At 39.0% G+C, this 9,621-nt stretch overlaps 1 long non-coding RNA gene across 1 annotated transcript; it reads right to left on the reverse strand.

Moving 5' to 3' along the window:
* Window positions 1-1,385: 1,385 nt before the first annotated feature.
* On the reverse strand, window positions 1,386-9,420 carry LOC138739879 (uncharacterized). The gene is made up of 3 exons (XR_011342516.1): window positions 9,232-9,420; window positions 6,495-6,644; window positions 1,386-1,459 (listed from the first exon to the last, which is right to left on the reverse strand). It is a non-coding gene; the product is annotated as an uncharacterized lncRNA (long non-coding RNA).
* Between the last annotated feature and the right edge of the window lie 201 nt (window positions 9,421-9,621).

Here is a 9,621-nt window from a genome sequence, read left to right on the forward strand (position 1 = left end):
AAAACTTTGGATGGATGAGGATTTCAGAGAATCCGATTTCAGGTAATCAGAGTTATACTGTAATATTTGTTCTGCATATGTATTGTTTGTCTGTATGTGTGTTATATCCGACTGGGTGTCTGCGTGTTTAGGACCGAAGATCGCTGTTTTGTCAGGGTGCAATTGAATGATAATGAACTTGACTTGATTTGAGAATTGCACGTGGAACAACACCATCTCTTGAGCCTCTCATGCAGAAAACACTTTTGGTCACATTGCAAGACAAATTCCGGAGTGGAAAGAATTGACCAGGAAATCTGTCATCAGAATTAATTCACGAAACAAAAATCAATTTCTACTTGCATAATGTTGAAAAGAGTGTTTTCCCATTAAATTTACAGGGATCAGAGCTATCTACAGATGACGATAAACAAACTAGCATTTGCATCAGAAGTTCACAGAATAATCGCAAGCGGAAATTCCCACAGTCAGCTTCAGGTTTTCAAATTTGCACTCTACTTTCCTGGAAGTTCAGTCCAAACTTTAATGTTGAATAGTGCTGGTGACCTCGGTGTTAAATATTGTCAACTCTTATTGGTCAAATGGAAACCTACCAAACTTGATGCAAGAAGATGCTTTCACCACTTTAAGCCTCCCCTCAGTTGGAGTTTGTACAAATTTTTTTGTCCTATTATCTCTAAGAAAATTGCACAATTCAGCAATGCAGAAGGATTTTGGTATCAGTATAGTTCGTGCAGTGGTTGGCTCAATGCTATTGCAGCACTCACGAGTTGAGTTCAAATCCACCACTGTCTGTTTTCTCTGGGTGCTCCAGTTTCCACCCGCCCTCCAAAAATATGTGGGGTTGATAGGTTAATTAGATTTGAATGGATGACTTGGAAGGGTTTTCTCCTGAGCTGCATCTCATTAAAAACGTCTCGTACGAAGGTACAGCAAATGACTAGGAAAACCAACAGCATGTTTTTCTTTATTGCTAGAGGTATTGAATGCAACTATTTATACTTCCGTTATCTCATGGAATGGGTGCATCCCATCTGAAGTACTGTGTGCTCTATTTGACTGCTAACTAAAAGAAGAATGTTTTGAAATCTGTTCAGAGAAAACTGACAACAATAATACCTGGATTTGGTAGGGCTGTCTTATGAGGGAAGGTTGTCTCTCATTTGCATGAGTTTAGAAGAGGAAGGAGTGATTTGATTTAAGGTCCCTGAGGGTTCTTGACAGGTTGGATGAGGAGAGGATGTTTCCAGTCATGGGAGAGTCTAGAACTAGCGGTCACTGTTTAAGAAATGAAGTGTCACCCACATTAGACAAAGATGAAGAAAACCTTTATCTTTATTCTCAGAGAATGATCCGTCTTCTTCAAAGGACGAAGCGAAGTCTTTGAGCATTTCATAGAGGAGGTAGTTAGATGATTAAAGCTCATTGCAGGCAGATGGGAAGAGTGGGTCTGCAGATTCTGGAACAGAGAACAAAAATCAAACAGGTCAGGCAGCTTCCAAGGAGGGAAAGGGAAGATGAGGTTGACTTCACAATCGGATCAGCCATGACCTTTGTAAATGGTGGAGCATGCTTTAAAGGTCAAACAGTCTCTATCTGCTTCATAATTGAATGTTCCAATGTAAATCCCTTCTTAATTCTCGCTCTACTTTTCTTGACAGGAAATGGGGTGCAATGGACAAGAAGCACATGCTGCCTTTATAGTTTATACATCTCAGTGAATCTTTCTTGGCAATGCTCATGATGGGATGAATTTGTTTTACAAGGATATGTATGTTGCAGTGTTTCCTCTACTGAATTCAATCCAACTAAGGTGAAGGTAGGTCCATTTATGGGAACAAAATCCAATTGTTGTTGAGTAAACAAAGGCTCAGGTCACTCAGAGTTTAACTGATAGTTTGTTAAGGAACTTTTCAGATTGAAATATGGTTGTCAGCTTTGGGCTGGAAGCTACAAGTGCAGTTCAGTAGTGCCCCAATTTCAAAGTTGTTTTTCATCTGTAACACAGCATGACATCAGGAGAATGACATTTATAAATATCTGTCAGTATAAAATATAATTTTGTTCAGTTAAATTGGAGTGGGAATGGCTTCTATATTTTGCACATGGTATTCGAGGCAATTTCAGTCTTGGTGCTCCGCATCAACTGGGCACTGATATGTACTCTGTCAAGAAACTTGCCATGCCTGCCCTGTACTTCTTTGATATGAAGTCTGATAAGGGTGGTGCTGCAGAATGTTAGAGTAATTGGCCAGAGCTTGTTGCTCACTGCCTGCCATTCTGCTCCCATCCACTGAGCATTAACTGCGCCCATGCTCTCATACATGAACAACTGAAACTTCTTGGACGAAAAACAGAAGGTCGCTTCTCTCAATTCACTCCATAGCAATTGCTGCAAAAGAGCATGTCAAATCTTCATATTGGAACCTCCACCTGGTTGCAAAATTAAAGATTTCAATGATATCCGTGGTGATTTTAAGGCAATGATTGAAGAGGAAAAGGCGAAGATATATTGCATTTCTTTAATATAATTTGGATGTACTTTAGTGTTTTTCATGATTTAGATGTGTTTTCATGTATCTTAGTCACTGAATTCTGGGAAAGGAGAGGAATGAAGTTAAGTATGTAAAGCAAAGAGTCTCCAAGGAAGACTAAAGTAAAAGGCAACAGAAATTCAGTTACAGAATCCGATTATTCTGCTTGTTATTCTCTAAAGCATGTTCTCAGTTTTGTATTTGTAAGGGTGGAAAAGCATTGAGGAGATCGTTCTGCCTGGATCCAAACTTCTTTTATTTTTCCCCATAATTTTCAAATATAAATGATAGGCTTGAAATTCTGTGTTTGTGCAATACATTAAGTTTTTACTGTTCTCTATACTTATTTTTTTCTTTTCAGAAAGCAAACTTCTTTCCGTTAGATCTGTTGTGAAATTAATGTGACAGGCTGCCAAATCAAAATTGAAAAAAAAAGTACAACTGTTTCAAATAAATCCTGCTGTAGCACTAGACAGATGTCAAGACAATAGGATTTTATTCAGGCAGTGTTTTTTTTTTATTTTAAAAGGCATAGACCATTTCCGGCTAATGTTTATGCAGTTCGACCCGTGCCAGAAAACCGTCCAAAATAAAGCAGTCTGTGTAAAACAGGATAAGATATTTGAGATTTCCTAATTTCTGGAAATACAGAGCAAGGGCCAATTAAATAACTCTCTTCCTTCAATTCTGTGCTCAATCTGGGAGCCATTACTTTTTTTTTGCCGCTGAGAGTTTGCTTTTGCAAAGGTTCTGGTCCAGTTTAAAGGGCAGAGTAGAGAAAACAGAAATTTGCAACATTTTTATTCAAAATAAACAGCAAAGAAAGTAACAGGTGTCTCCATTCAATAATTACTGACAGAAATTTCCTCTGGAATTCTTGGTGAAGCTACAGAAGCGGAGGCTTGTGCATTTTTGTCCTAAAATGGTATTCCAGTGAAGGGAATTGATTGGATCATTAAAAAAAACTGACCTACAACCAAAAAAGGAGCATACATTTCAATAAATAAATCAAATAATGTGTAGTTTATTGGCGTATGTTACTGCATTCTGACAGGAGAGTTATGGGTTTGTACATGCATAGGTCAATATTTTATTTTGCAACTGTATTATAGTATAATATCACTCTTCAGTTCATCATTGAGTTGCATTACTGTGGCTTTAAATAGCATGCAATGGATTTCCATTTTACCTTCCCAGTGGAAAGAAGAAAGGTTGGGAACAAAATTCTTTACTCGAGCTCCAGTGCACCAATGTAATACTGCAGCTTCTACAATTTCGGGTGAACCCTGAAAAAAAGGTCGATCTCTACAGTCAAATGAATATAAGTCCCCTTATGGAACCATTTTAATGTTCAGGAAGAGAGTGATTCTGGCCATGATGTGTCCCTCAGTCGAGGTCACTGAAACAGATTTCTGTTTGATGATGCCTGCTGTGCACAATTTGTCTTTCATTTCCCTAAAAACAGAGAAGTAAATGGGCTTGAAAAGAACCTGAATGCCTGCATTGTGCAAGGGGAGGTTCTAAGATGTTATATAAAGTTAAGACTTTCTTTGTACCTCAACACCTCTCAAAGTCCATTTCACAAATAATGGGCAAGTTCATGCTGTGTTCAGCAGGTGCCACTGAGATGGACGATGCAAATTAACATGCAGGTACTCCCCAACTTGCGACCTATGAGACTTGCATTCATCCACATATATATTTATTTTAAAAATAAATATATAAGAAAAAAATACAAAATTTACACAGTTTATAATGTATTTGACAAGCTATCACAGGGATACATGGCATGGAGGAGCCCAAATGTGCATACTTACCTTGTTAGCTGGTTCCCGGGCAGGGTGTGGCCATCTTGATTCTTGTGTGCCTGAGCGAGTCTTGGGTTGGTGCTTGTGCAGAGAGTTCGCATATTGGAATTTGGTTGGTGCATGCATGAGAGTTAATGGCGCAAATTCAATATTGTCAAGGCGCTTAACTCTCACGCATGTGCCAACCGGACCTATCGCGCTTGCACCCACCGAAGACTTGTGCATGCGCACAGGAACCAGATGACTATGACCAGTTTATGGACCCCAGGATGTGGACTAACAAGCAATATGGACATACGTCCATTCCAAGATACGACTAGTCATCAAGAAAGGAGCACGGACATAGGTTAAGGAGTACTTGTACTTCTACCTAGTCTGATCCACAGTTGGATGGTCTTGTATGGTGGCAGGGCTTTGGGTGACCTAGTGCATTCAAGCAAGGGCATTGGGATACCAGAAAAAGCAATTGACTATCCAAAAACTTGACAGACTTTCTCCTTGGCTTAGATAGCAATGAGAAGCTGGTGGGACTTAATGGACCAAGCAAGTCAGTCAATGAAGGAAAAAAGTCCCAACTCAAAATGTTGACTGTCCTTTTCTATTCATAGAGGCCATCTGACCTGTTGAGTCCCTTCAGCCCCACTTTGTTTGTTCAAGATTCCTGCTTTTGCAATTCTTGTGTTTTCCTTGCTGAGCTGGTTGTCCAACGTCAAATAGATTAATACTAAAAAACATTTTAAAACTTTGAAAAACTGTTGAAATTACATTACTGAAACCTTAAATGCTCACATACCCTTTAAATTTATTTTTTAACCTACAGCACGGTGACAAGTCATTTCTGCCCAGAGTCAGTGCCGCTCAATGCCCACCCCATTAGCCTAACACCCCCGAGTCCCCAGAGAAAACCCACGCAGACACAGGGAGAATGTACAAACTCCTTACAGACGGTGCAGGATTCGAACCCCAGTCCCAATCAGTGGCACTGTAAAGATGCGGTGTGAACTGCTATGCCAATGGTGCCACCCACAATTGGTAGCAGTAAAGTATGAATATAAATGTAATCAAAACAAATAAGTTGCCTGATACTTGTCCAGGTATTTCTCTGTCTTGGTACCAGGTATAGATTCCAAGGGCAGATACAATGCAGCAAGTTCACACTCACTATAAGCAATTTAATCACACAGTGAAATCAGCAAATCTCTAGTCAAGCATGGGCAAGTCCATGACTTCCAAATTCATGCAGAATCCCCAAAGTAGTTTCCAGGTATGCTGGGGACCTTAGGTATGTGCTGACAAACTGCAGCTCTATGCATTACTTTCCATCTTCTATTGTGCAGAGCAATGTAAAGAATAGGTGTGGGCTGTTCAGAAACCTAAGTTTAATCCTGACATTAGCTGCTGTCCGTTTACATAGTTTCCTGGTGAATATGTGGTATTCCCATAGGTGGTCTAATTTCCTCCCCACATCTCAAAGACATGTTGGTTGGTGAGTTAAAAAATTCCAAGTTCAAACTTAAAAGTTCAAATTTACTGCCAGAGTACATACATGACATCACATAAAACCCTGAGACTGTTTATGTGCTCAATTTCCAATTTGAATGCTCAATTTCTGATTTGAATGTAAGTTTTCAAACATTGTGGGTACCCTTTTTGAATTACTTTTATAATCTTTGATTTGTTATGAAGGTAGAAATGTTGACTAATGAAGCAATTTATCACTCTGATAAAAATTCTGTCTTCCTTTCTTTTTTTTGGCCAAGCTACATCTTTCTTGGTAGTGAGTTTAGATTTTCCTTTTTTATAATAAAATATTGTTATGAGCCCAGAGGACCCCAAAACCCAGCAGCAACAGATATTCACCAAGACAAATAGTTACTGAAACAAGGTTGCTTTTAATTATGTTTAAACATGAAAACAGAATCATATTTTAACTTATCACTATTGACTTAACTAACCTAACTTAACCCCCTTCTAATTCTAAGAGCATGTGTATGTAATGTGTGTGTAAGTTCAGAAAAGTTATTTGGTTCACAGTCCAATCTCACTTCTCATTCCTCCAATTTCACTGGTTGCAGGCAATTTTTATACTATGCACAGAATTTAACATGTATGAAGTTCACCAGGCTTTGGTGCTTGAAAGGTAAATGGTTACCACTCAGGAAGGTTCTTGTCAGTTTTCAGAGAGAGATTTGTTGTTTGCTGGACACAAACTGATTCCTTGTAACCAGCCACGTCATTGTCTTGCCGAAGAAACTTCCCCCAGCAGAGTTTTCCAGATGATAACCTCTTTCTTTCAGGTCACCTGATGTCATTCGGTTATGGAAGAATAGGGAAGAAGATGATCAGTTTAAGATAATGAAGAGGAACAGCAAATGAGGCATGAGACTGATGGAAATGCTCTGATAGCCAGCAACATATTAGAAGACTGAATGTGCTCATTCTGTGAGGAACGTCATGGAAGATTGTAGACATCTAATCTCAGAACAAATACTACATGGTCAGATGAAGCACTGCATAGCAACATATAAACCCTCCCTTCACCTTGAACAATAAACAGATTGAACTCATCGTTATACAGTCTCCTTGTGATGTTTCATTTCTGCACATTTTCCTTTGCGTGATTGCTCAAGAGAAAATATTTTTGTGGCTATTTGAGCAGTTTTTTTTGTTTTGCATGCAACTGAAAGCTGTCAGGAGTTACACTTATCTCAAAAAAATGAGATGTGGGTTTTAATTTGTCATAAGAGTGAAAGGTATCCATTGGCAGTAGAACCATTGGCAGAACTGATAAGAACAGAAAATAAAATAAAAGGGATAAAAATAAAGCAGAAGGAATATAAAATCACTCTATTTGCAAATGACATCAAAGTATACTTAACAGAACCAGAAATATCAATAAAAGAACTATATAAGAAATTGAAAGAGTGAAAGGTTGGATTCCATCCCACTGTGGAACAGAGTACATTTCTGATGAGATTCTACTCAATCTAGAAGCAAAATAGATTTGTGTGAAAAATTAACTTGGAACCCAGTCTTTCTCTGTGAGTTTCCAGGCTCTTTATTTGGGACAGATTCCTGCCCACGTTGGAGAAGTGTGGACAAAAATGTAAGAAGTTTGAGCTTGGAAGTGTCCTTGAGCCCAGCTGGGAAGAACATTGGAGGCCACTACAAAAGCCAAGTTGTACAGATGTTATGCCAATCACTATTGATTGGGTGGAATTCACCTGATTCCAAACATGGTACAAAAATGTCCTTTAATGCTTCGGGGAAGGAGGACTGTTTCTTGGAAAGGGTCAATGGATTACATTACAGTGATCTCATCCTACAGCTGCAAGCCTACTCTTGAGATCCCAAAATGTACACCCATAGTTGAGACAAATACTCCCAATTATACTGAATCAAGCTCTTTTCGTGCATTAGCCTTGATCTAAAGACTACGCAATTTCACTTCCACAATCAATCGTTGTTCTAGTCACTGTGCATTAATATTACAGGTAAGTTGTGATAACTGCAGATACAACCAATTTTTTTTAAACCTTTATTAAAATGACAGTACAAATACATATCCTGCATTAAAAGTACTGTATAGATTGGTCCCCACTCCTAGTGGCAGCCTGAAGTCCCCACTCCCTGTTCCCCATGGCAGCCTGAGGTCCTCATTCCACGACATCCAGAAATTCCTGTTCCCCCTGCGGCTGCCCAAGGTCCCAGTTCCCCAACTTACGACCAACCCGAATTGCAACCAGTCCTTTTGTCCCATTATGGGGACTACTGTAGTTGAAAATTCATGAGTTCAACTATGCGAATGAAACCTATGGGAACATTAGAGCATAGGACAGAGAACAACACAGCGAAGTAACTGGTTCTTCAGCTCACCATGTCCACATCTCCAATCCCATCTTCCTACTCATGGACTATATTCCTCTATTGCCTGCCTATTCATTTGATTGTCTAAATGTTTCTTTGACTTTATGATCACATTTGCTTTTCTGGCAGTGCATTTCAGAAGAAGGGCTCAGGCCCGAAACATCGGATATATATTTTTATCTCCTTTGGACACTGTGAGACTCCAGCTTTTCTGCACTTTCAATGTGTTCCAAGCACTGTAATTCTCTCTGTGAAATAACCTTGATTTCCACATGCCCTTTAAACTTTCCCCCTCTCACCTTGAACCTGCACCCTGCTTGATAGTTCTACCCTGGGGAAAAGACTCTATCTGCTTTATCTATGCTTGTGCAGTGTGTTGGAGAAAATAACTTGTTCCCAGGACATCATCTTTCAGAGATAATCCTACACAATTCAGGACCTTCCTGAATGCACCAAGTATGCCAGATTTCAGTTAAAAAAAATCCTCTAATACCAGTCAAATACTGTCTAATTTCAAGAGGAATGATCAATAAATGTGAGGAATTATAACTTTTAATTTAATATCAGAAACCCAATGACCTTGTAGATTCATCAACTGTCTTATACATCATTTAGATGGAACAATAACTTAGAAAACTGTTTACTTCCAGTTGGAATATTGCAAGAAAGCTTTGCAACATAAAAGAGACCATCGAAGGGTGATTTCATTTATTGCCTCCATGGGGTATAACACTCTCAAGGACTGGGTCCTGGTGGATTATGTTCTGTCTCTGGCATATGACGATGGAGGGAAAATGGGTGTGGGAAAAACCTTTGAAATGCCTTTGATCCTGATTCCCACAGTTATCCATTGAAATAAGTTATCACAGCAAAGTGTTGCTGCTGGAATTGAGCTTCATTGGGCAGAATACAACCATGTTCATCATTCACATCAAAAGCACGAGTGATGCATGCAAATTTACCCTTGTACCTGATTTTCTATCATCTTGCCACAACAAGGTTTACAGAGTGAAAAAACTCACCAATGTTAGAGAAACTCAGCAGGTCAAATAGTGCCTTTATGTAGCAAAGGTAACGATACATCACCAACGTTTCGGGCCTCAGCCCTTCATCAAGGTTCACAGAGTACTGAGAATGGCATAAGGTTTATAGCATTGAAATAAATAATTGAGTCCAAATGTTGATCCGGTGATTCAATTTCCCACCTTGCTTCATTGCACCATTCTTCAAGAAAGAATGTTTTGATATGTGTTCCGCTTAAAAACATTTACAGTACTCATCTCAATCATAATATTGTGGTTAAACATTGAACATTATGATCCAAATAAAAGCTGGGCATCAGTCCCTGACGCAAGGCTTCTGTAAATCATGGAAATATGGATCAAACAATTTCTTGGCCTTTACATTTACCA

The sequence above is a fragment of the Narcine bancroftii genome, chromosome 7 (assembly GCF_036971445.1).
Source record: "Narcine bancroftii isolate sNarBan1 chromosome 7, sNarBan1.hap1, whole genome shotgun sequence".
Lineage (NCBI taxonomy): Eukaryota > Metazoa > Chordata > Chondrichthyes > Torpediniformes > Narcinidae > Narcine > Narcine bancroftii.